General features: G+C 40.1%; 1 long non-coding RNA gene across 1 annotated transcript in view; it reads right to left on the bottom strand.

The window, feature by feature from the left end:
- Nucleotides 1–1,725: 1,725 nt before the first annotated feature.
- Nucleotides 1,726–27,316, bottom strand: part of LOC140564598 (uncharacterized) — a 34,372-nt gene continuing 8,781 nt past the window's right edge. The window contains exon 3 of the long non-coding RNA XR_011980538.1: nucleotides 1,726–1,737. This is a non-coding gene — a long non-coding RNA (uncharacterized lncRNA). The remainder of the gene's footprint in view (nucleotides 1,738–27,316) is intronic.

The following is a 27,316-nucleotide window of genomic DNA, read 5'->3' as shown; positions in this document are numbered from 1 at the left end:
ATCTGCTGATTGTGGGTCTTGGATGGATTACTGCACGTGGAAACAAGCAGATTCGTTCCTTATCTGTGACTTCCTGCATATGCAGGGTTCAGAAATATGAGGATACAGTGGAGTAAGGCAGTGAAGAGGCTTTAGGGAGACTGGTAGTGGGATTACAGCACTGCCCGCCAGAAAGAGAAGGCCACAGCGCAGCACATGTGCATGGCAGTGCAGTGTGGCCAGTTACTGATGAGCTTTGGCTAAGTTCAGTGGTGGGTTTTTCTCTAAGCACCACCCTGCCATAGAACACAGCGCTCGATTTTTCCTGCCTTCATCATTGTGGATCTGGGGGACAGATGAGATGGATCTTCTGTGGCTGCTTGATTATGAATGGATTCCTTTTGAAGGTCGACCCAGGGCACCATTGACGCACACGAAGAGTGACGCATGCAGAGGCAGGGACTGTAAATGTCCTGTCTGATATCTTCACCCAAAAGAAGTGAGTGAAGGTATCAGACAGGACTTATTATTATCATTTTTATTAAATTACAGGTCAGTCAAGGGTCATCTCATATCTCCCTATCTAAGAAACGTCATAAAATGTCAAGGTAAAAAGTACGTAATATAAAGGTATATTATTATTTGGAAGGTTAGATTGGAAGGAGGATGAGCTTCAAGCATAGCCAACATGTTGCAGGAGAAATGAGCAGGCACTGAGACCTAAGTAACATTGACAAGGACCAAATTGTCATGGTTCTGAATCAAAGCCCTTCCGAAATGGCCAGGTTTGTGAAGAGCCCCTGGTCAGTACTAGTGTGTACCAACCCACACTGGTCTGAGAAGGGATAAACCAAGAACCAGTGACAGGGAGTGTTTGGTGTATAAAGCTCATTGATGTGTAACAGCCACAAAGTATTGCCCTGGCCTCCAGATTCAATCCAATTGAGCATCTGTGGGATGTGTGCAACGAGTCTGATTCACAGCGGCTCTCGCAATCGCAGTGGTCTCCAATCTTTCTCCTGGAGATCAACCTTCCTGCAGGTTTCAACTCAAAACTAACACACCCCATTCAGCCACTCAAGAACTTCTGAACAGCAGTTATTAGCTGGATCAGATGAGTTGGATTGAAGGTCTGCAGGAAGGTTGCTCTCGAGGAACAGGGTTGGAGACCACTTAAAGGCTTTGCTGCTAATGTCTTATGCTGCATTCCATTTACCTCGGAAGTCAAATGTTGGAGCTGGGAATGTCACACCTGAGTTGACCAAAGATTTGGATAATTGTACACCATTTCTTAACAATTCCGAAATACAGTAAGCTGCAGACTTCAGAGTTTACCACAGCTGGTTTGACAATCCTTGAGTGGTGTTTTATGGCGACCCAAAATATGTCCCATGTTTTACCTAGGGTTAGCATTGTTAGCGATACCAGTTTTTAACAATGCATTGCTGTATTTTGCACATCCACATTGTGTGTGCACAAATAATAAATTAATGAGACACAAACAGAAGTGCTAATAAACTGTATAATACTATTGCTTTTATTACTGCTGACGTACGGTGCTGCCATCTTGGATTTTTAACTCTCTTTCCAAGTAGGAATTTTGAAATCAGGGTTATGGGGGCATTTCAGCAAAAAATTTCCTACCTGGAACTCAGAAAATCCAACATCCTGGTTAAAATGAAAACGCAGCTTTAGTGACAGATACCACTGGGCAGCTTCAGAGGTCTTGTAGATTCCATGGTTCAGTGGGTTGTTGTTCTGGCGATACACAGAGGAACAGGCTCATCAGTGTACAGTGAAAATGTCTTTAAGCATCACAGTGTAATATTTTTGCCATATGGCCCACCCATAGGTATCATTTCGAAGACATTCATTCAAATCTGCTATTGCAATTACTGATTAAGTTGTATAGAGATGCAGAGCAGAGCATCTTTTTTGGTGCACAAAGAACTTTGGGAACAAACCAGCGTTGGAGGATTGATACTTGTCCTTGAAATTAAATATGTTTCTTTCAATAAGAGAAGGCTCTTCCTTCAGTTTACACAGCCAGTTTAGGTTACCACTTCATTGTTCGAAACTCATAGAGCACCATTTAGTTGACTTAAAAAAAAAAGGCAGCAAAGTACGTGCTCAACTAGGCCGTTTAGTAGAAATACAGCAAATAAATCACTTTGTCAATCAATGTTCTCAATAATTAAATGCCGGGCAATAGGTTTTGCTGTTTGGAGGCTGTCGATACGAATGAAATTTATAACTATGCCCAAACAGGAAGTCAATTTTTACAGCAATTCAATTTTCAACTGGAAAGCGTATAATTTGAATATGGCCATAAGGGGGAGATTAGAGGCTGTGTGAGTCTATTTCTTTTTTTTCCCCAGCCAGCATGATCAATAAATTAAGGTAAAAGTATTGGAGACCCGGCAGGCATGAGTCTGAGTGAGGCCTGCCATGTATTCGGGGCTTATCCTTTACAAAACCAATACACTGAGCTCTAATATAATTGTGTGTGTATTATTTTACAATTTACAGGTGAATGCACTGTATGAGATACACTTGGCTCAGTGCATTGGCTTATCCAGGCTGGAGATTCCTCTAGGGCTGCTTGTCCCTCTGGACATCTCAGAATATAATCACACTCCTCTGGATTTTTAGCCCAAGGCTATTTACACATTTTCAACAAAAAAGAGCTTTCAAATCACGCTGATGCCCAAATGAATATCCGTTTCCTCAGCCCAAAATTAAATGTGACGCAAAGAGGCTGCTTTAGCCCCATGTATCTCTACTGTGCGCGGATGATTCCTGGTGAGCTAGTGGATTGCAGGCGATGACAGAGGGTTGAATAAGTGCAAGTACTTGAGCTAAAGCAAATAATCTGCACAAACAAAAATATGCAATGAAGCTGTCAGAGCAAGGATACAGACAGAGCTCCATGTACGTCACCCAGTTATCATAACACTACACCTCTTCAAATAGAGCTCCCTAGAGGAGCAGACAGAGAGAGAGACTAAAATATCCTCACTCTGAGTGTGGTGTAAATCATTCATACCTGCATTATAGGGGTGTAAAGACTCACAGTTCATAATAAAGAGTGAAAATGGTTTTCGCTTTTATTGTGTTAAAGAACTCAAGATTAGAAAAGTATGAAACTTTAACATCATCAACATCATCAGTACAGAGTGGGTTTCTTAGCAGCCCAAAAGCTGTGTTCTCTAATGTAACACAATCCAATTTCAATGAGACAGAAAAAAGGATACATCATCCAGATGAACATCCACAGCACTGAACTGATTAAATGCTTCTTCTAGTTATGCTGATTGACAGGAAGGAAGAATGATGTCTGAGCAGATGAGTGGGCATGCCACTGCTATCTTCTAATGCAATAATATGCTAGATAAGAGCTAATACACAAGCCAAGAGCCAATCACTTGTCTAATAGCTTACTTATGAGGAGCCAAAGCATTCTCTAAATTTAGTTTAGAGGGAACAAAAAACTCTGCAGACAAAAGATGATGGTGTGGGTATGTTCAAATGCATTAGAACAATACATAGGCATTATTGATATTTTTTCTATTATGTTTCTATATATATATATATATATATATATATATATATATATATATATATATATATATTAGTATAAAAGCAAATGTACATTCCTGGTACCTGTATTTGGATACATAATCAGAAAGTCAGGGAGAAAATGGCTCAGAGTTCAGAGAAATGCTCAGTTCATTTTAAGTGCAGTATTAACAGAGCTGGAAGGTTGATCAAATTTCTTTGTATATTTACTTTATACATATAAATGTATAAATGTGATTTAAGATGTTATTATTTTATATTATCAACAGCACTTCTTTTAAGAGTGATAGAATGGAAAAATGGGTTAGTTCCAAAACCCCAAAACTGTAACACAACAGTCTTGACTTGATTTCGATTTAACCACTGTGATAAAAATATTTCCTTGGGCTGTTTATGAATAAAATACATTATTTATTTTTTTCAGATGTACACCTCTGCTTTGCTGATGTTTACTGTTAAATGTTCCTTCATACTTTTTTGTTTTTGTATTATAAGGAAGATGTATGATATGGTAGAGTTAATCTTTTCTTTTTTGTCATAATAAACATTCATAATATTTTGGATCAGCCTACTGATTGTTCAACGTCATTAAATAAAACCAAAACAACATAGTACCACACTCACACCCCTCCCACATGGTCAGTAACTCTTGGCAACCTTGTAGTGCCTGTCCAGCCAGAGGAGTTCTAAAAAGACATGAAGGCACCGGCCTAATGTAGCCTCTACATTAACGACACAAAAGCAACACCAAACGCCCTGGTCGCTCGCTTACGTCAGGGAAGAGTTAAACAGCAAAGTCTGATTCTGGGACTCCATTTTCGATCCTTCTAGACACCTCATTGGAAAAGCAGGCCAGCAGGAGAAGAAAGAGCTGTTGATGGAATGCAGCCATTTTGTTGACCTTGTGGCCCTCCCTCGGAGCAAGGCCGGAGACAGGTAGATATATGGCCAGTTTGTTATTGTGAATTCCAGATCCTGTGATTATCTCGGACTACGCTTCTGGAGTTTTTTAATCTCAGATTCCTGAGCCGGTTCACCCAGGGTGCCGCCGCTGCCTCTCGCTCACCTTTCCCTGACCCACACGCTTTTTTTCCCCTTCACTCTCCCGCAGAAAAAAAGACAGAGGAAAAAAAAGTGCACCTTACAGATTCCAGGGCCAGGCTCGAGTTTCGTTTTAATGTCCGTTTACATGTGGGCTTGTTGGCGGGGGAGAAGGAGGGGGCGAGGGGTTCCCCTCGCAGCCATTAGTTTTACAGATGAGTGCTGATGTCACGGGCCCAGCCGTCGTCGGCTGGCTGACGAGAAGCAGCGGCGCGGCCGGTGCCGGAGAATTTATTTTCCCTGTTGACCAAGGCATCAAAACTTTCGAGCCTCTCGGCAAGCCTGACAGACAAGACAAACACGAAGCGCTCGGATAGCCACGCTGAAATGTGGCCAGCATCTAGACAAAAGGAATCACATTTCTGAGCCGTGCTCAAACGGCAGAGACCTGATTGAAACCAGATAAGGATAAAATGGAACTGTTGCGAGGAGTAATGAGATTCTCCGAGTGTATGTTTGGATTAGGTGATTACAGACCCCAGACCCCTTCCCTTTCCCTCTCTCTCTTTCTCTCTGTCTCACTCTCTCTCTTCCTCTCTCTCTCCCTATCCTCTAGCATCAGGCCATAGGCTAAGAGTTCAGCACTGGTAAAATGCAACACGGTACTTTTACAGCGGGCCGTAGCTGAACAAAAGGAAAATGGGTTATGAAAATAGACACAGCTGGCAAGATGCAAACAATGGGCCAGCTGGTTCTTTTTTAGGGTAATGGTCTTCAGATCCTACCAGACCTGACGAGGTCAGCAGAGTTACCGCGGCAGAGGACGGGCAAGATTAAAAGAAAAGAACATTTCAATAACAGAGGCAGAGGTCAGAGCGGCACCTGCTTTTACAGTAGGTTTACACTTTTGCACGCTGCCTCTCTCACGTCCTCTCTGATCGCGGCATAACGTTTCTGAGGTAGCTGTGAGGACAAACAGACTGTCTCCCAAACCCGATACAGCGTCCTTTAACCCCTTGAAGCCTAGGTTTATTAAGCGCTTATTGATCCTAATGCAGAGACTATTTCAAATCATTTAACAAACGTCGGCCTGGTTTAGCATAACTTGTGGAGCCCCACAGGGTTCTATTGTAGGGCCTATGAAATTGATGTTAATTATGACAGTAATTTAGCTATGAGAGTGGAGAACCGAAGTGCAGGAGTTAAAGAGAGCTGACGTCAAAGGGAGGACGACGTGTGCACATGTGTATCTGTTGGGGAAAATGTCAGAAAAGTTCAGCTTTTGCTACGTTTGAGCAGAATGTGAATATGGACGACTAAAGCAGGCAGTTGAAAAGGCTGACAATGGGCTCTTGCTGAACTTCTTCTCCTCAAACTACACAAAGCTAGATTTGCATCCTCTCCTAATGCGGCCCTTTCATCTTAGGGTTAAAATCGGAGATGAGACGAAATGAATTAATGCTTTTTTTTTTTTTTTTTTGAAATTATCATTTCAAAGTTTACCAGCGCATTGGCGGGCACGACACATTTTCACAACTTGGTGTGGATTTTACATAATATTTCCTTTCGGGCATTAGCCAGACATACAGAGAACTGTATTGACATGTGTTTAAAGTTTGTTGGCATATGTATGCAGAGCGCTGCGGAATGCATAATTTAGCGCTGCCTCCACTCCTTAACTGCAGGGCCAACACTGGGAGCGAGGCTCCAAGCACACTTCAATAACTGCACGTGTGCGCATTGTTCCTTTGAAAAGTTTGTCAGTGTGACAGCGTCACTGGGGTTTTTGACACCGTCTGTCATGCTGAAGATCACGCCTGCTTCTGTCGCCGTCAGCTCTTATCAGCACTCATTTCTTAAGTTTGTGCTTGCAAATATTCTGCCAAATATTACTGCACCCCCCCCACATCCTCCACCCCCCACCAACCCCTCCACTCCTCCATCTGGGAGGAAGAAAATATGAAAGTGTGCAATAATCTCTTTCTCTCTCTCAGTTTTATCTATCTGGGAGCCATCCTTCATCCGAGTGCTCAACATTCAGGATTTTCATCAGTCACTCAAATGAAAAAGAAGGATATTAATGTTTTGATGCTCATCTTCTTGAATATGAACCAGCGTGACAAGCCTACTGCTTACTGATTCTTTTAATATTTCCCAGAATTATTTCATTTCACCTCGGGTTAAATGGTAGTGTCAAGAAATGACTGCATGTGAATTTTTGCCGTGTGCCGCAAACAATGGCGAGGGGTTTGCGGGGGAGGCTTACATGTGCGCTTTAATTGCATTACAAGACAAACATTTAGGAGCATAATACAAAATCGCAGAGGCGCGATTTTACAGCACGCCCTCGCACAAAAAAAACAGCGCCTCAGATCAATTTTGGCATATCCATCACAATGCCCTATCAGCGAGGTGCAGAGTAACCTGATTTAAGGCTGACTTATTGGATTTGTGGGACGGACACAGAGGGGTGGAGGGCTCCCAGACAAAAAACAAAAGGCCCACTTTAATCGCTCGCCTGTGCCATGACAGTGCTTAGAAAAGCCAGTCATGAAACGGCTCCTTGACGAGAAAATGATTGCGCGATCCGCGAGTAACTGCCTGCCACCGGCGATGTTCTCCCTCCAACTCAGCTTGTCAGGTGTAATCATTTTGTTCAGCTTAATGTTTTATGCAAATGCACTGGGGGTAGGGTTAGGGTGCTGCTGGGTTTGGGGAGGGAGGGGGGTAAAATGGAGGAGGGTGAGTGGGGTTGTTGTGTAGTGTGTCTCACAAGGGTGTGTTGTTTTCTCAAGTGCTCTGAAAATATTTGCACTCCTCTGAACGTTGCCTGCGTTGCCCTGATTATTTCCTGTTTGCATCAGGGGTTTTGTCTTTGCTGCCTGCATGCATCTCGGATGGAGATCACAGGGGCGCGTGGCACATCACACGGCTGCCTGCAGTGCTGCACTGAGCTGGGGCTCCACTGCAGCTCTCACAGCCTGCTGGAGACTAAGCAGAGGACCAGCCAGGGCTGGCCTACAACAGCGATAGATGAATCCATAAGTATTGATTAGACATGGCACCATACCGAGGTTCTTTTTTCTGATACTACTGTACTGATACTTTAATTACAAAGCCACTAAGCTTTAAAAAAGCCGTTTCTAATTGAGCAAACACTGTGAAAATACTGAAATATATATTTGTTATTTAATAAATGCAAATGTGTGCAGATGTTGCCTACGTACAGTAAAGGAATTGCTATTTTAGTACATTCATGATTTTTTGCAATTTGCAGCAACCACAAGTGCTTTGCAACCCACCAGACTGTTGCAAGTATATAGCATTGTAATCTAGGTATCCTATCAAATTTTACTTGACTGTATAATTCAATATAATATAATATAAAACACATTAGATATAAAAATGGCCTTTTCTGTTTGTATTTATCTATTATGGCTGGCTTTCATACGAACAAAACATTTAAAAATACATCACCTCACACTGAAAACATGAATATAACTAAACCTATCAACAACCTTGACCAACATGCGGCCTTATTTTGGTACATTATCAAAATGATCAATTATATTTAACAATATGATTTGTCATGTGTAACATTGTGTTTGTGTAAATAAAATTATACCATAATAAAGTTTTACAGTACAACAAACAAACAAGCAAACAAAAACTCCTCTAGCAGTAGGAGGTCTGTGACTGATACTGATATTACTGATATCATATAATATTATAACTAATTAATGTTTCCAATCTATCCTGACATTCCCTTAAGATTTATCTAAATGTAATGTTTTACTTTTTGTAAATTTTGTTAATGATCACAACAAAAGCATTTGCCAAGTCATGTTTGGAGTTAATGGATGTGACTTTAAACAGCGTTGAACAACGTAAACTATGTTAATGGTATAGACAACATTTTACAGTAAAACAAACAAACAAACAGATAGATACACAAACAAAATCTTCTCTAGATAATCAATCCTTGCACAGAAATATAGAAATATTGAAACCAGTAACAGCAATATTTGTTTTAAGGAACATACATCCATACCAATACCTAACATAGCTGGAGCACAAAGTAGAAATATATAAGGTCAGGGGTGCCAGACAGGGACAATGCCTATTCCCTTTAAATGGAAAAACTCCATTGGAAATGCTGTCCAGAACTTAATCCAAGTCCGGAAACAGACCTTTAGACTTGGACTGGAAAGTTTATTTGAAACTTACCAAATGCTTTTTAAATATGTTTCTACTAACGGCTGCAATTAATCTAGTTCAAGTCAGTCAGTACTGGTAACAGAATGTTAACCTGTGCACTGTGTTGTCAGACCAAGACAGTTAAAATCAGTGAAATAACCCACATCTAGCCTATAGTCACCAACAGCCATCACAACTCATTTAAAGACATCTAGCTTATCCATGAAGGTTTTCCAAAACGTCCCATTACTTTGCAGTAATGTGGTCGCTATGAAATGGATAATAGTCACTCCTATTTCAATACAGCTGATTCAGTTAATCCAGCCTTCAGGGGGATCTGAATGTAAAGAAAAGGCAGATAATGCTTAGTTTGTACACTAATAGTGCTGTGTACACATTTTACAGAGAAGAGGAATTTGTGAGCAATGTTATATTAAAGTTATATTAAAGTCATATGAACATTAAAAAAGTGAGCTTGCCTTATTTGTCAATATGTTTATCTTGTCAAAGACTATCAAATTTTAGTCAATTGCAAATACAATAAAGATAGTTTGATAACTATAAAAATAATAATAATATAGATAGTAGTAGTAGTGGTGTTGGTAGTGGTAGTGTTGAAGGAAAGTTAACAATGGGCGTTTTAAGGGTGTTTATAAAAATAATAATAAAAATAACAACAACAACAACAACAATAATAATAATAATAATAATAATAATAATGATAGTTATTCTAAAGGAAACATTTCCTTACACAGAGAAACACTCTGTAATATCTAGGTCCAGCAAACCACTGCACACATCACTTAAATCAATTAATGCCCACATCAAACAGTATCTTCTCATATATAAGAAAGGTAATCATCTTGAAAAATCAATGAAGAGGAAAACATTCAGGGCATGAAGCCAGCTTAATACAGCCCCGGGTCTCACCGGTGAACACCTGCCTTTTTGGACTTTTATTGGCCTATATCTTTTTTATAGTTCATCATCATCATCATCGTCAGAGGACATCTAAAAATCAAAGAATAATGTCAGCATTGAGGAAGCCAGCGAGGCACTGAATGCAGTCCTAGCCCGAGGTTTTTTTCCCCCTCCTCAAACCCGCCTTAATTTGCTGCCAGATGCAATAAAGGGTTGTAGCCGATGGAAGGAGGGCGACTCTCTTATCTACAGAGTGATATTCTCTGCCTGGGTCTTTTATCACCTTTAAAACCCTGCACACTTTAATGCAGCGCACTGAGCCTTATTGAGCTGGAGCTAAACGATTCTCTTCCTGCTGCTCGCCTTTTCACTCCGCCAAGGCAGGAGCCTTTATAATACTTTTTTTTTTTTTTTGCAGCTGAGTTCGACAGTTTAACTCTGACAGTCTCTTTCATTGCAGTCGTAAAATGACAAACCACAGAAATCCACATTATGTCTTTTGTGACAATATTACAATTACTGTAATTCAGCCCAATCTAGCAGCTTTCACTTTCCCCCCTATTTTACTCCAAAATTATTTATTATTATTTCTTATTAACAGTTGATGATGTTGAAGGGGCAAGCCATTATGTTACGGAAATAAGGTGAAATGGGTGAAAAGGTTTCACTTCTGAAGCCATTGTGGACAGTGGTGCTTGTTCCATGAAAGAAAGCCAGTGTGAAACTTGTACTAACACTCAGTTTAGTCATTAAAAGAGGGAAAATGACACCACACTTAAACAGCCTTTAAAAACTCTATTCAGGAGCCAATAACCAAAACGATTAACATCAGCAGTTAATCAGAAACCAGGGGCTTAAGCCATGTCATATTTCACCACCAACCTGTCAATATGTCAATATGATGCTTAAATCAAACTTCCAGAGGTTGGATTTGTCAAAGTAAGCAGCAAATCAAGTCTAGTTAAAGTATAGTTTTTGGTGAAAAAAACAACAATTTTTACCCTACCCCAAAAAATAGTCAAGACATAATCAAATGCTGAGTTTACTAACTTGCTCAGTTTACCATTTGCTACACAGCTGCCATCGGTTGCTGCTTGTTTGGGTGTCTTTCTTGCTTCGGTTTTGTCTTCCATAAGTAAAAAGCTGCTCAATTACATTATGGTCAGGCGACTGACTCTGGGTTTTAAAAACATTACACTTCTTTGCCCTAAGACGCTCTTGGGTTGCTTTTGCTGTCTGTTTGGGTCATTATCCATCTGCACTGTGAAGTGCCATCCTTTCAGTTTTGCAGCATCTGATTGAACTTGAGCAAATTTCATAGCTCTATACACATCAGAATCCATTCAGCATCATCTATAAACACAACTGACCCAGCCTCACTGGCAGCCATGCATGTCCATTGCAATGACAGTGCCTCCACCATGTTTGACCGATGATGTGGTATGCCTTAGACCATGAACTATTCCTCTCCTTCACCATATTCAAGTTAATCTGGGTTTCATCTGTCCACAGATCCTTGCTAGGCAGAACTAGGGAGGCTTTTTTATGGCTGCTAGTAGTCTAGTCTGACCTTTCTGTTCTGGAGTGCTACCAGTGGTTTGCCCATTGAGGTAAGCCCTCTGTATTTACATTCATAAAAGCATCTCTTGATTGTAAACTTTGACAATGACATGCATTCCTCATTGAGAATGTTCTTGGCTTCACTACATGTTGTGAAGGTTTTTTTTCACCAAGAAAGGAAATTTCCCATTTCTTGCTTATCAGTCAGTTGTCCAATTACTTTTGAGCCTGTGAAAATAGAGGGCCTATATTTAAATGAGTGTAATTAAAACACTCCTTTGTAGTTGATTCTTCATAGCATCTAAAGAAGGAAACTGTTTAAGTACTATGCAGAACCCTTGTTGCTTTAAATGTTTATATACACTGATCAGCCATAACATTAATACCACCTGCCTAAAAAATACTGAGTAGGTCCACCTTGTGCTGCCAAAACAGATCTGACCATTTGAGGCATGTAAAGATGTCCTGTGGTATCTGGCACCAAAGCCTTAGCAGCGGATCCTTTAAGTCCTGTAGGTTGTGAGGTGAGGCCTCTGTGGTTCACATCTATGAGCCTTAGGTTGCCTTGACCCTGTTGCTGTCCTTTCTTGGTTGAATTTTGGTAAGTACTGAATACTGCATACCAGAAAACCACCACCACAAGGCCAAGATCATCTTCAAGATCTGACTGTTCAGTTGGAACCTAATATATCCCACTCCTATCCCACTGCCACTAAAGATGAAGACAATCAGTGTTTTTCACTTTCACCACTTTTCACTTGACAGTGGTCTTAATATAATGGCTGATCAGTCAAGTGTGATTAGTTTACACCTTGACCAACAATGAATAAGCTTCATACCAACCTCATAGCTCTAGTGCAAAACAACCTAGGCACCAAACCTGTCAGGAGAAAAGTGAATGAAGATGGTCATGAGTTTAGGGGCACGTGGCTTCCACATGCTTATTATGTACACTACTTAATACTGACAATCTTTGCAAAGGTGCATTAAAGCCATGTGTATGTGCATGCTTCTCTTACCCAAGGCCAATCCGTCTCTGTTTATGAAGAAATTGGAAAATCTCAAATGACTGTGTTTACACTCTGCAGTAGAGAGTGCATGAACAGACAGGCTACATGTTATCTGAGGACAGAAACACCATGCCCTCCTCCATTCCTGTCCAGCTCTACGCCAAGCCATGGCATGGAGAATGAAGCAAGTGATGATACAATTACATGCTTCAATAATTTGTGAATAATGACCAATGAGCATTAGATTTGTTCATCTTGTGTGCGGGTGTCTGCAGGCTATTTTTTTTCTTACATTTTTGATGCACATGCAAACCTTCAGGACAAGTAATTATAGCATGCATTCTCTCTCTCTCTCTTGCTCATACACACACACACAGACACAGAATCCATAGAGACTAACACACAGTATCGAGACTGACCTTACATGCCTGCCACACCAACGTGTCTGCTATGGAACATTCATTAGTTTTGCTGGCTGGTTCTGACGTCCTCTTCTACTAAAACTGAACAACTAGACACAGCTTTCTGTACGCAAGGCCAATCTGGGGATGTAGAGCTTAAATATGTAATATGTGTGTGTGTGTGTGTGTGTGTGTGTAAATTCCAGTAACAATGTTTCCAACTAAAGGATCATTATGTTCAAATATTGTACCCATATGGACCATTGCCTTGACCGCAGAGCTTACAACAATAGAAGTCATATAAAAATGCAAAGGATGCAATTAAAAGCTGAGTAGGTTTGTGAGACAGTGTCTGTCCCACTCATTAGGAACTGAACCCGTTTCTCACTAAAATTAATCTTATTAAGATGACCTTTACTCATTACTCCCACATTGCTCATTACGGCAAGCTGACATGTTTCTCTTCCTTTCCAAATCATAATGAGCTGGCCAGTACACAGACTAATGCATAATCTTATCAGCGGCCTCTGCCTAAAATTAAAAAGACCTTTTTAAAGTTCATCTCCATTACAGGCCAGAATTCATATGAATGACCCTGTTTCTCTGATAGAAGCTTCATAACAAACATGCAGCCATTAATAATGCTCTGTGGTTGCTGGTTCCAAATAAAATGGCTTTACATCACTGTGCATCCACTTACATACATTGACAAAAGTCTTGGGACACTGTTTCTTCTTTTTCCTTAAGAGTTTATCCTGCTTTTGTTGGAGAACTGTCTTTACTGTACAGGGAAGGCTTTCTACTAGATTTTGGAGCAAGTGTGGATTTGCTGGGGGCTTTATACCCCTTTGGCCATGCCTGACATTAGGCATGGTGCCAATAGGTTTTTGTTGATCTGTTTCAGAGAGTCTGATTCTACTGGCAGCACTTCACTACAGGGACTAGACAAGCTGTGTGTAACTTAAAGTAGCTGAATGTATTCATTAGAAGGGCTGTCCACAAACATTTGGACATGTGTATGCTCATAAGACATACTCTAATGAATGTAGTTGAAGATGGGTGAGCTAAATGCGAGATACACAGCCATACATTTGTGAATGTCATGCCGAAGTTGTAGGAAAAGGCCATTATTACACTGTCAGGAAAGTTGTGGTACAACACCTGAAAATGTCTGATGGAAAATTATTATTACTAAATTATGGAGGTGTCAAGCTCTGGAGGTTTTACACTGTCACGCTTTACTGATATAAGATTTAATATGCAGGCTTCAGCCGGGCTCCGCCACCGTTCCCACATGCATGATGCAGGTGTATTAGATATGCCCAGACACAGACACTCAAAGCAGAATCATGATAGCAACAGAGATTATCAACATAGCTGAAGTTCTGCTGCTTGACTTCAAGCCAAAACACGGATCAGTGTGAGTTAAAACAGCTTTCAGTGAGGGAATAGTTATATTTTGTTTCTGAAATATGTCAGTGACTAAACTATTCTAATGAATGCACTCAGCTACCCATCCACTGCTGACACAGGTAAGTAAATGCACACAAGCTAGTCCCTGTAGAGAAGTATTACCAATAGAATAGGACTCTCTGGAGCAGATAAACATGAACCTATTGGCACCATACCTAATGCCAGGTGTGGGCTAGAGGGTGTAAAGCTGTGGAGCAGCAGAACTGTGGAATGTTTTGGAATGATGGCGTTCCATCCAATTTGTTTTTGGATGAGTTAGGCATGATGTGGGGCGCTGATCATTCAACATCCTGACCTCACTATATTGTCGCTGAATGTGACAGTAGAGGACGGTAGAGAGTTAGGATCTAAAAGTAGGCTATCATGCTCAAAGTACATCACATTTAAAATTTGCGACTGCATTGGATCAGACTTCCCCAGCATTTTCTGCTGATATCGGCACAAAACGGATACCCATCAGTTCTAATACGCCATGCCTTTCCTAAAATCTCTGAAAAGATCTATCACTCGTCTTAACATAACCACAGCCAGAATGAAGCCAATCTCATCAGAATCCAAAGCTAAACATGCACACAAACAACATTCATGAACTAGATAATTATAGGGATTTCAGGGAGTAGCATTAGGGTTCACAATACAGCTATTTAAAAATGATTCTGCCAGTAAAACTTCAACTCGTGTAACTTGGAGAGTCAGATGAATTGCACATTAAAAGTAATGTGCAAGCCACATAACAGTGACCCACCAAAGACCCACAAGCAATTTGCGTCTGTGTGCACAGAGCTTTCTCATTTTCCATTTTAAATAATAATTAGCTCACATTTCAGTGTTTGGGAATCATTGATTTATAGAAATGAATTAGTTGAACTATGCATTTTATGAATATAATTTGTGAGGTGTCCACAGAGAAAAAAATCTGTACAACAAAACAATCTTAAAAACGGTTGTACTGTTGGGCTGTACTGTTTCTTCACAGGAAAGAAAATGCCTCCTGATTAGAAACTGCATTTAACCTGCTCAGATTGTTGGAAAGCTTTGTCTTTGGAAGGAGTTCTTGCCAACCTTCTAATCCTGTATAATGCTATGCTATGTATATTAGTTAAATGTGTCCTTGAATGTCACACTGTATTTATTTTTTATTTTTTTGGGACAGTTTAATAATGTGAGTTCAGTACGTAAAGGTGAATCTCAAACAGTCCCATCACTCCGGCATAGCAAAAACAGGGCTGGAAAACAGGTCAATTTCAAAACTACAAAAATGTTACATAACAGTCTTGACACATTTTATTAACATCCTTATTTAAATAAACCCAGTCTTCTAGTGAAAGCCCTAGTCAGAGCAGGTGAAGAGGTAAACGTGACAGCAGCTACAGGAGAATATCTAGTCACCTTCAGACTCTGGAGCTGTTACTATGGGTACCAGGCCTCGAGGCCGTGGCTTTTCCAGTTCCAGTGTCCACAAAAAGGGATCTTAAACTCGGCATGCAATATATCAAAGGTTGAGGAAGGAAATGGAGATCCGCACTAGGCTAAAAGCTAACAAGCTTTACATGAAAATAAAATCAGGAAAATTGTGTTCTAATAAAATCTAATAAAATAAAATCAGGAAATTATTTTATTGTTTATTTATAACAACAACAACAACAACAATAATAATAATAATAGAGTATCTGATTCTTTAGGTGATACTAAGTCATTTAAAACTCTCATTTGTTCTTTTTGTTTAGGTTTTAATTGAAATACTAAACATGGAGCACTTCCACACTTTAAAACAACTCTATTAGGCCCAGAAGTCTTGAAACACTACTATTGAAAGATAGTTGACTTCTTTTCAGCACTTTCATTTCAGACGATGTTGTGTAGCTTTGAAGCTGGGGGGGGCTGCTGAGGGCAAAAATGCTTTTAATCAAAAAGTCTTCAAGCCACACAGCCTCCATTCAATATGTGCAGCCATCATTTAGAGATGGAGACATTTCTCCAACATGAATAATAAACAAAACTGAGTATAAACAGAACTGAGTTTATTTATCCACCTGAAAACAGCATCCTACACACCTAATGGTACAGCATACCACAATAGCTGATTACCTTACAGTGGTCCAATGCCACACACACAACATTCGGAAAAACTTTCAACATGGATTTGCATATTTCTTACAGCATTGCTTATGGTTTGTATGGTTTAAACAGAATTCTCTCAGGCTGAAGAAAAGTGTGTTAGTGGCTAAAGAAGACTACCGAAGACCACAAACTAGCAAAAAACAAGTCCTGCATGCACTAAGGAAGGGCATCTATTCAGGAATGCCCCTGTGAGTCACAGGCTCTTACCATCGTCCTAACTCCCAGCCCCCACCCAAAATATGGTACCCCTGCATCCTTTCATCTTCTGGTACACTTCTCCCATCTCAAGGTGGGTCCAGAGCCACCCTGGAAATATTGGCAAGACAGGAATCCTCTGTTGTGGGATGTGGGAGAAAACTGGAGCACCCAAAGAAAACCCATATAGAGACCCCCCCCCCCCCCCTAAAAAAAAAGGCCCCCAGAACTGTGCAGCACATACATTACCTGCTGTGCCACTGTGCTGCCCAAGTGAGTTTGTATGCACCATGTTTCATGCCAACCCTTCCTGTTTATTCAACAGTTTTATTCACTCTTATTAAGAGTATGAGATGATAGACAGGACCATTAAAGACCAAAAGACAAAAGTCACTGAGGTCATACAAACTAAAACGATCCAGATCTTACATTACAACACTGTTTATTCAGGTTTTGGTGTCTTTGATGCAAATTATAACTATTTCTTATCCATTCCTTCTGTCTGCCCTCAACCTGCCAGTTGCTCTGGAGCAGCCGTGGTGCTTCACTGTGTTTACGGGGCAACAAATGAGACACAACTGTGACCAAATTCCTCACACTTCCTCCTTTCCACACCTCCTGGGCAAGCAGGCTCGGGCCGCCAGCAGCCCGCACTGCACGGCTCCGTGGAACTTTGGCGGTGCGCCGCTTTACCCCGCCACAGGTGTTTCCCATTGCTGAGTCGCTCTCTCTCTCTCTTTCTCTCTCTCTCATACACACACATGCTTACACAACAACACTGAGGAGCAACATTGTTTAAAGTGTGAGGACTGCGGGCCCCCTGCAGCAGCCACTGACAGGCCCAGAAGCCCATGTTTATCTGTATGCATAAAACCGCATTGCACTGTCTACCCTACACAGCCACAAGGGACAGCACATGGTTTTAACATCAGAGCGTCTTCTAGGCCTTTTTTTTGTCTTCTTTTTTCCACCCAACATTTAAAAGAAAGAACCTCGAACTGGTCCTTTGACAACATGGATGGGCATGGCTGAAGATTGAAAGAAGGAGAAGCTGGATCTTACCACTCGGAGCAACTCTTCTGCACCATGGTTTGTACTCTAGAGGCTACCAAACTCAGAAATTCAGAAACAAACACGCTTGCTCATCTAGGTCTTTTGGTCTCACCGTGCCTCTGTGTAATGAAAGCGTACTCTAAATCTTTCTAATGAGACACTCTCTTGTTCACCATTGAGATCTTCTAATTCTCCAATGGATCTCACTGCTATTGTCACAGGTCTCTGAAGTCTCAGAAAGCCACGGGCTATTATTCGCAAACTACAATGTAAACTGCATTTTCTATACCTTCCACTGTGAATTAATGTTAATGAGCTGTCATCCGATTCTGTTCAAGAGCTGCTACAGCTGAAGAGAAACCAAGATGGACACACAGTCCCTGGCTGATAGAGTTCTCAGGACTGATTAATCTGCAGTATATGCCATTAAAAAACACAAAAAGCTCTTTTACAAGTCTCAACAGACGACATCAAGAATACTCATAAACATAGAAAAGTAAGCTGACAAGGACACAATGAAAAGGTATCGATCTTCCCCCTCAGGATATGAGGCAGACGCTCCCAAGAGTTCTCAGCTGATATAAACCTTAAACACATGTCTAAGACAACAGCCACTATACCGCTAATCAAGTCAGGACCAGGCGACTGCTAATAGCACATCTGAATTACATCTTTCTTCTTCTGTTGCAGTTTGGGCGAATAACCCGTTCACCTCTGAATGCCTGTAATGTGGGTAATTGCAGCACAGCTGCTAACCCGATGCTACGAGAGTGTCAGCGATACAAGGATCCACTGTGGGCGGCCTGCTCCTATTTTAGCCTTCTACCTTTCAAGTGCGCTCTCACAACACACAGGCAACACCTCAGACGCGGCAGTGAAAGCAGGAGCGGCTGACTGAGATTGCTCAGTAATTCCAGGCACATGATTGACTTTATGATCGCTTTAGTAGCGCAACCAGTCGTTATGCTTTCAACCCATGCCAAAAGTTTCCTGTGAGAAAGTGATGGGGAATTAGGAGGTTGGGGGAGGGTGTGTGTGGGGAGGGGAGGGGGGTTTGGGGGGGGTTTGAGCACTCTGTTGAAGATGGTGTAAAGCCATTCCTTGGTAGGCCCTCCTCCTTGCACTTTTAATGGCACAGAATTACGGGCCTGGGTGGAAAGCAACCACTGTCTTCGTTCAAAGCACAAGACGTTGACAGGAGTGACACGGCCATTTTCTCCTGCTCCATTAGTGCAGGGGGAAGGCCACCTCCAGTGCTCTTAAAAGGCCTGACCATGGACAGCACTACATTACCTCCTTCACCATTATCCTCTGATGGCTGTTATTTTCATATTGACAAATTGGTAAAACTGTCAAGAGTTTGAGTGTAACTGTCACGTTGACGGAGTAGATTTTTGTGTGGGTTCTGTATGGGAGATTTTGGTGTGCACATTATAAATGCCTGTTGACAAAGTCAGTCATAATCAGAAGTTAGAAAAGAACAAAACATATGGATTACAAACAGTAAAATGACTCATTTTCTGTCTTCTTGGTAGATATAACCTTTGATATGTTTTAGGCTAGTCGTCAAGGTGGGAATTTTATTGTCATACTCAGATACTGTATCATTTATGTACTATTTGTTCACCATACTAGCAGTACAAGACATTACAGCAAGTTCATTTCATTTCATTATTATTCCTTTAAATCACAATAAAAAAAGAAACACTAAAAAAATCTGACATTTAGTCAGTCAGTTCACTTTACCCCTCACAGCAAAGTTACATTTCCTACATTATTATATATTTCAACAGTCAATATGCCTTCTTGGTAGATCTCACATTTTAAATGGGATGGAGGTACTAATATAGTGTGAGTACACCAGACTTATAATTATATAATTAGATATATATGTAATGTAATATTAAAGGAAAGTACAGAAGGAAAAAAAAAACTTAACTGGCAAATGGAAGTCAGTGTAACAATATTTTATTCCAAGTATTTAGAAGATAATTGACTTTTTTTCAGCACTTTCATTTTAAAAGATGTTGTGTAGCTTTGAAGCTGGGGGTATCGTTTTAGAGCATTTCTATTGGTCCATTCATCATGGAAAGAACAGTGGTGAAATTTAAGTGAAAGTGAAAAAGTAAAAAACAAACAAACAAACAAACAAAAACAGAATAAACAGCATACATGGAAAAGAAACAGGACAACATTGGCCATTTTTTCAGGATGAAAATACACAAACTCTGACATTTATTTGATACATTTAATCTCAAAAGAAAACGGACACACAGTGGTCCATCTCCAAGGTGAAAATCTCTGAGGGAATTTCACCCTTAAGCAGTGAGGAGGAAAGAGAAGTGACAGCGCGGGTCTCTGCTGGCGTGCATACAGGCTTTGGAGAGCAGGGGAGCAGAGTAATAACACAGCTTTCAGCTGTAAACTCCACGTCTATGGGCTCCTGTCAGAGGAGAAGAATCAGAAAGCTCCGCTCCACTGAGAACCACAGGTGTGAAGATGCACTGCCGTTTTACATTCAGGGTGTGTGAGAGCACATTTGCATGCGTATTAGGGATGGGAGAAGAAAAATATTTATGACATTTTTTAAGGAACAAATGGTACCAACGAGGTTTCATTGGCCAATTATTCATCTGTAACATGAATTAAGCCTATCAACAGACTGCTACCATAAATTACATTGTTTTTTAGTCTTCAAAGTGGAACTGATGGGTATTTTTTCTTTTTGGTAAGAAACAATAATAATAATAATAATAATAATAATAATAATGTAGGGCTGGGTGATATAAAATACCCTCTCTAAATATGTTTAAGAGAAATAGTGATCTAGGCCATAGAGTATGATGGAAACCTTAACACAGTATAATGTCATCAGTATTTATTTAACACCAAAAACCACAGCTCAGTTTAAATAGTAAATATCAAACTGTGTTTTTAAGTAATATACATTTATTTAATAAACATAAGGCTGCATTCTTCAAGGTATTTCACAGACTCAGCAAAAGATGGTGAGGTAATGTAATCAGGCCGCTCCTTTAATTGTGAAGTTTCTACGACATACTTTACACAAGATTGTATTCTGTTGAGTGTCAAACTGTTATTTTAAGAATCATGCCAATGACTACAAATTATATATAATTATAAATTACATTATACATATTCAGATTTTTTACAGACAAAAATATACTGTAGTGTTTTCTTTTTTTAATTAAATTCAAGTTTGTAATGTAAATGACAATAATTTTCTGTAATTAAACATGGAACTAATTATATAAAGGTTTATGCCTATACTAATAATTTAAGCTTTTTTCTTTGTAATTTTGCTTTTTTTTTTAAATGAATATCCTAATTTAAGCAATAAAGTTACTGCACTGATGGTGTGAGTTTTACTCAAAAAGTTTAAGGTGTTTTAAACAGCAATAACTGCAACACACTCATACGTTAACATTTAAAATGCGGCTTGGTTAATCAACGTTTTATTAGCTGTGATGTGCTGCTGTGGTGGATCTGAATAAACAGATCGGTGATAGTCTGTTTAATTCTAAGGAATAATAAGATGTTGGTACACAAACTCACACATAGATCGTAAGGGGGGCAGGAGACGGGGGACAATACGATAAAAAAATATTTATGATAGTCTTATAAATCATAAAACACTGTTGTCATCTTCGAAACTGTAAAGTTACAGCAGAAAGAAACATTTGTAACTTTAAAGTACATGAATGTGGTGAAATTCTACTAAGATATTTTGGAGTATTTCCAGTTGCGCAGTTTGATGCTTCAGCAACATTGTTTGCGTGTCCATGTTTGTGCCAATGGAAGAACTGAGAATTCACTACAAGATGCGATCATAGCAATACATCAGCATTTCTACACTACGATGTAGTGAAGGAAGAAAGGCTTCTTCTGTATATATCTGGTATTGTTATTTTCTTCTGTGTGTAGCTAGGAAGCATGCCTTCCCTTTAGTGCAGAGTTTCTCTGACTCCCTGAACAGTGTATTAGCTCTGGAGAGGGCACGTTCAGCTACTGTCTGAAGGGACTTTCATAAATCCCTCAAAACGTCGGCAGTGTTTGCCGATGACATCATTAATGTTGTGTTGAAAAGTCCAGTGCTGAGGCACGGAGCTGCAGGGCCGAGGTTGGCTGTAGACCGGCCTAAACTTCAGGACCGTCCCATAGAGCCTCCACAGCAGCTTCTGCGACTGTAGATCACTGTGACAGCTAAGAAAACCCACCAGCTCCTACTCCGACTGCTCTCGGGGCACAGAGAGGAAAACACAGGCCAGCCCCTCCACCGGCAGCGTCCCCAAAGAGAGGATAATCCATAATTACTGCACAGAGAAGATTAGTTACTCCAAAGCCCTATGAATTTCACTCACGCTCTGCAGTTGGCAAGGGAAAATGCAGAAAAGGGGTAATGGAATGCAATAAGAGGTCGGTAGAGGAGAAGTGGTGATCACGCTAAGAGACTTTCAGTATGGAGTGCATGCAGTGCGTGTCTCAGCTGTGACAACAGTTGGTGTACATTTCACCCAGCAAAACCATATATTGAAGCACACAGCCTAAGTTTTCAGTCTCAGGTTTGCTTAAAAAGATAATAGTGTGTAAATATCCCATGCAAAAGCATTCAGTGGTGCACACTGGCAAGTTCACCAGCAATGGCTCACATGCAACAGAAAAAAAGCATTTTGAAAGGAATTTTGCATATTGGCTTGTTTAGGTGGTTTCCAGGCCAGATAGAAGCAAAGAGAAGCAAAGAGCCACCACCATGTACTGGAACAAATGTTACATTTTCTATTGGTCTACTCTTATTCCATTACATTCTAATTATTAAATAAATGATCATTATATTTTTTTCAGTGTATGACATTTTGACATAACTAAATATATTTTGTATATTTAGTTTATTTTTGAGCATTTCTATTGGTCCATTTGTCATCAAACTTGTAAACAACACCTGCCAGATCACATTACGTCAAAAAGTGGAAAACAGCAACATTGGAGACACAAGGTTTGTGTGTGAGAACAACGCTATGTGCATATTAGTGATGGTAGTTACCGGATGTACAGCAATATCAAGATAACAAATAGCAGTCTTAAGTACATAAGTACTTCATTAGGTCACGTCAGTTAAGCTTATAGAAAATTTTAACTGATTCATGTGAAGGCTGGAGGCACTGAGATGACTAGCTCAGAACATCTAAAACACTTTTCTGAAAGCCAGACATTCTCTTGACCTTCTACTGTACTTGTGTTCATTTGCGTTTATCACACACACACACACACACACACACACACACACACACACACACACACACACACACACACACAATATCTATACCACAAACCACACAAGCAAACAAAAAAAAACAGGATCACACAAAAACACTACCTCTTTCATCTAATCTGTGATCTCGGTTAGCGCGGCACGATAAGACACTGTGACAGAGCTGCACTCAGAGCCTTGACTGACTTGTCAATGTATGTTGGCTCATTAGGAACTATGATGAATGGGCCACTGCCAGGATGCAGCTAAGTCATTAAATCATGAGAAATTAGGACTGTATGCATGTTCAGAATGTGCTATTCAATTAGCAGAGAGAGAAAGAGAGAGAGAGATTAATTAATATAAAAAAGGAAGCAAATAAGAGCAATAGAACGACTCTTCTGTTCATTTGGAGCAGCACTGATGAGGGAAAACCATCTAAAGAGATTTATTAATCCTTTGTTAAGAAACTTCTTTTCATAACCAAAACAATAAATCTCATTGAGCAGATACATCCAAGCCGAACTGCAGGAAGCATCTGCCCTATAGGCATCGATTTCTTTTTTTAATTATGTACAGTGCCAGCATACTGTGGGCACCCTTAGTACTTAATAGAACACTGAAGATTAACAAAAGAGAAAGAGTGTAAGAGGTCCTGTTTAGTTGGATGCAGTGATGTGTACACTCTAAGCAAAAAGGGTTCTATATACACTCTTGAAAGTAAAGGTGTTTTAAATGGGTTTTTAGGCCATGATCTTTTAGGCAAAGATTCTTTAGATCTCCAAAAAACATGGTTCTTTACAGAGCCAAAAGTGGTTCTTTAACAGCATAACTCAAAGAACCTATTGATGCACCTTACGCACTCTACTCCAAGCACAATGCAATTGCTGGTAAAATAACTTCAAATGGCAAGTAAGGTCTACATCCTCTTCAGGATAAAAGAGAGTATGCAAAACTAAAAATAAAGGATAAAAAAAGTACTGCCCAATTTGTTAAATTGTCCAAACATATGTATCAGAACAAAGCTAGTGTGAAAACAGTCATATAATATTTCTTTTCCCACCACCCTCTGTCTTTTGAATAAATGAGTTCAAGCTCAGGTACCAGGTGCAAACACAGGTGCTACCCTGATGGAAAGGTCAACCATTTTTTAAAATGTCACAACATGATCACATATTGGGGATGCATTCAATCAAACGCCTCTAAGGAGGCCACTGTCAGGGGCTTTGGCTCTTTCCCTAGGGGGAAGTAGGTATTAGAGTTGGACAGTATGTTGACGGTATCTCAAAATGAGGACGGTATTTAAAAGTTACGAAGTATCTGATGTGTCTAATTTCCCTTCTGTGTCTATCTAGTACATGGCCCAGTGAGCTCTCCCCCCCATATGCATTAAAGAGAGCCACAGGGTGGGGGCGCTGCAGGAGCTCACTGATTGTTGATGTCACGCTTTGAAAATTGAAGAGAAAAACAAGCCCACCGTAGTTGTAAGATTGTGAGAATGTATAGAAAGCAAACCAGGATGAACCAGTTCACTAACGGCTCGGCTTAACTCCCTGAACACAATTGAAAACACTCCCAAGACCATTCACTGGACTTTGTGCTCTCAGATATGAGGGTTTAACCTCAAAACATGTGTGGTTTGAGCCTCAGCTAGCTGGGACGTGGTCTGTGTGGTGGTTTTTAGCCTGCTGGCCAACTTGCAGTAGTTAATCAACAGCAACTGCTCTGGGCTGTCTGATAGTCTGTGTAATCTGTAGCTGAACTAGCTAAGCAAAGGTTAGCTTAGCACTTAAACTTTGAATTCAGCTTCATGTCCTTAAGACCAGTTGCTCGATCTGAGTCATTATTGTCCAACAATACTTTTGTTCATACTTTCATCTCAAAGCATCATATCTTTATAATCTGTATACATGGGTGGGCTCAAGTATGATACAATAATACATACAATATTTATTTGAGGATTTATAAAAACTGAAATCATCACATTTAAAAACTACTGTCAAAAATAGCAAAAAGGCCCACAATCACACAAAGAGAACAATCAATATTGTTTAATTAAATTTTATGCCCATGAAATGTTTCAGAAAATAAAAAAAATAAAAAATCACTGTACTCAGTAACACTCTGATTATTTTAATACATACTAATCGGTAACTCTGCATATAGCTGCTAGACATTTTTCAGTAACTAACACACAACTTGTGTTGCTGAAGTGTGAAGAATTTGATTATTATATTTGATTATACAGGGTACCATTTACCGTAAACCAACTTTAGGTACCATATGAGTGCTTAAATGGTTCTCTATGATGGATAAGCTCTTACATATGGCTCTTTAAATCATAAACTAGTCCAAGAGTCCTTATATAGACTCCTTTTTGCACTATACAACCCTGTAGCGTTTACATCTCTGCAGCCAATTAAACATAAAATGATCTTATGACTAGGGTTAGTTATCATGATATGATCCAAAAAGGTTTCCTTTAAAAACGGCTAAGCTTTAAAGTAAGCTGTTCATGGTTGAAGGTCTTTGAATGAGCATCTAAAAGTAGATTATGATGCTCAAACTACTCCAACACTCCACAGTCCCACAGAAAGAATCACAGCATCACATTAAAAGACGACTGAAACAGACTAGATCTGTTACAATGTCGGATTGGATCGGATTCATTCTTTTGTCCCATCCATATTAGTTTCAGCACTTTCTGCTGACATCGGCCCAACACCATTACCTGATATCATACTGGTTGTATCTGCAGTATTAATGATATTATCACAATCCCCACTCCGTACTGTAAAATATCCCCCCAAAAAAGTGTACAGAAATAGGTACCGTCCCTTCAGTAATGACCCAGAACACACCTGAATGTGTGGAGCTGATCCAGTGAAGTTTGTACTCTATCCCCACAATGAGCTCAGCAGTGCTTACACTTGGGAGGGGCTGTGACAATGACAAGAGGAGAGAGAGAGCGAGAGAGAGAGAGAGAGAGAGGGAGGGAGAGAGGGAGAGATCAGTGGAGAGGGCTGAGAGAACGAGGTAGAGAAGGAGATCAGACAGAGTAGACATGAGGAAAGCGCTGTCAGGTTCTTCATCATCATGTGCAGTCCCTTCTCTGGCCAGTCGTAAACAGTTATTTGGCCTCCCCTGAGACCAGTAATACTTTTCCATAACTAGCGCAGTTATAAATCTAGACTGTGCTACAATAAATTTTTTTCTCAGAGAATCACTTTGCCTTGAAATTCACACCCGAACAAAACAGAAAATTAACTTTGGCCGTAAAAATTAACAAGGTCCGTAAGAGGCGTTGTAAATGGACAGTGCAACACCTTGTTGTACTCGAGTCGTGCGACCTCACACACCAGCGCACAACCACACATGCCCACACATACCTTACTGCACCTATAAATATATTTAACTAAGAGAAATAATGAATGGCTCCTTATGGAATTAAATAGTTTATTATTGTACCGACAGTTGTTAAGGCCTTTCATTACTGCATGTGGCAGTGCCTGGGAGGACTCAACGGGAAGCTCGAGTCCAACGTCTGGACTCCGTCTCCCACGTCAAAATATTTATCCTCCAATATGACCCTAAAAAAATCTGTGAGTGCGTCGGTATTTTCAGTGAAATTCTATAACCAATAAAGCAATTATGCTGTGTAAGTAATGTAAGTCACACACAAGCTCGCAGACGTGTCGTTTTTGCACCTGCACTTGTGTGTGTTAGTTTTAGCTGGGGCAGATCCGAAGGCAGCTCCATCAAATCTGTGATCAACGTTTCAGGCTTCACTGTCCCCAACGCTGCGTGGCAATATGTAATTCCTCCTTGTCAAGGACACTGAGTTTTAAGCAAGCTAGAGCTATATATAGATAAAAGCAGCCACTCCCAGACGAGTGTGATGTGAATATAAAAGAATATAAATATAAATATAAAAAGCTGTGGTCCTCTGACAAACTGTCATGCTGCTGAATTTTGATGCAGTGTGGCTCTGCTTCACTGCCAAGTAGGAAGAGGGAAAAGGAAAAAGAAAAAAAAAAAAAGATATTTGTATTCCTAAAAGTTCCAGGAGACAGGGTGGTGAAAACAAAGCCGGTAGAAAAGGTTGATGGGATTTATCTGCGGGACTGAAGGCTCTCTGCAGTTCGGAGCGGCACGTCTGAGGTCAGGGGTGAACTGTGGAAGCCAACGATCCAGCAAACAGAAAGAGAGAACTCAGCTTTGTGTGTGGAAATGGGATGCTAATCCGTACGACGTTTGATCAATCTTAGCTAATGCGGATCTTAAAGACTAAGCAAATATATTAGTCGTTCGACCCCTAGAACAGGTGTGAGGCTCTGACATACCTATAATAGAACAGAAGTTGCCCAGCAGCAAAGAGTACCAGGCTATCATTTTTTTGTGATTTAATTGATTTGTTTTAAATAATAAATATATACATTATATATGTGTGTGAGTGTGTAATACTAATCACTAACATACTATTACTAATAAATATCATAGTTATACAGTTATACTTG

Source organism: Salminus brasiliensis, chromosome 10, assembly GCF_030463535.1.
Source record: "Salminus brasiliensis chromosome 10, fSalBra1.hap2, whole genome shotgun sequence".
Lineage (NCBI taxonomy): Eukaryota > Metazoa > Chordata > Actinopteri > Characiformes > Bryconidae > Salminus > Salminus brasiliensis.
This window is presented reverse-complemented; position numbering and strand designations above follow the sequence as displayed.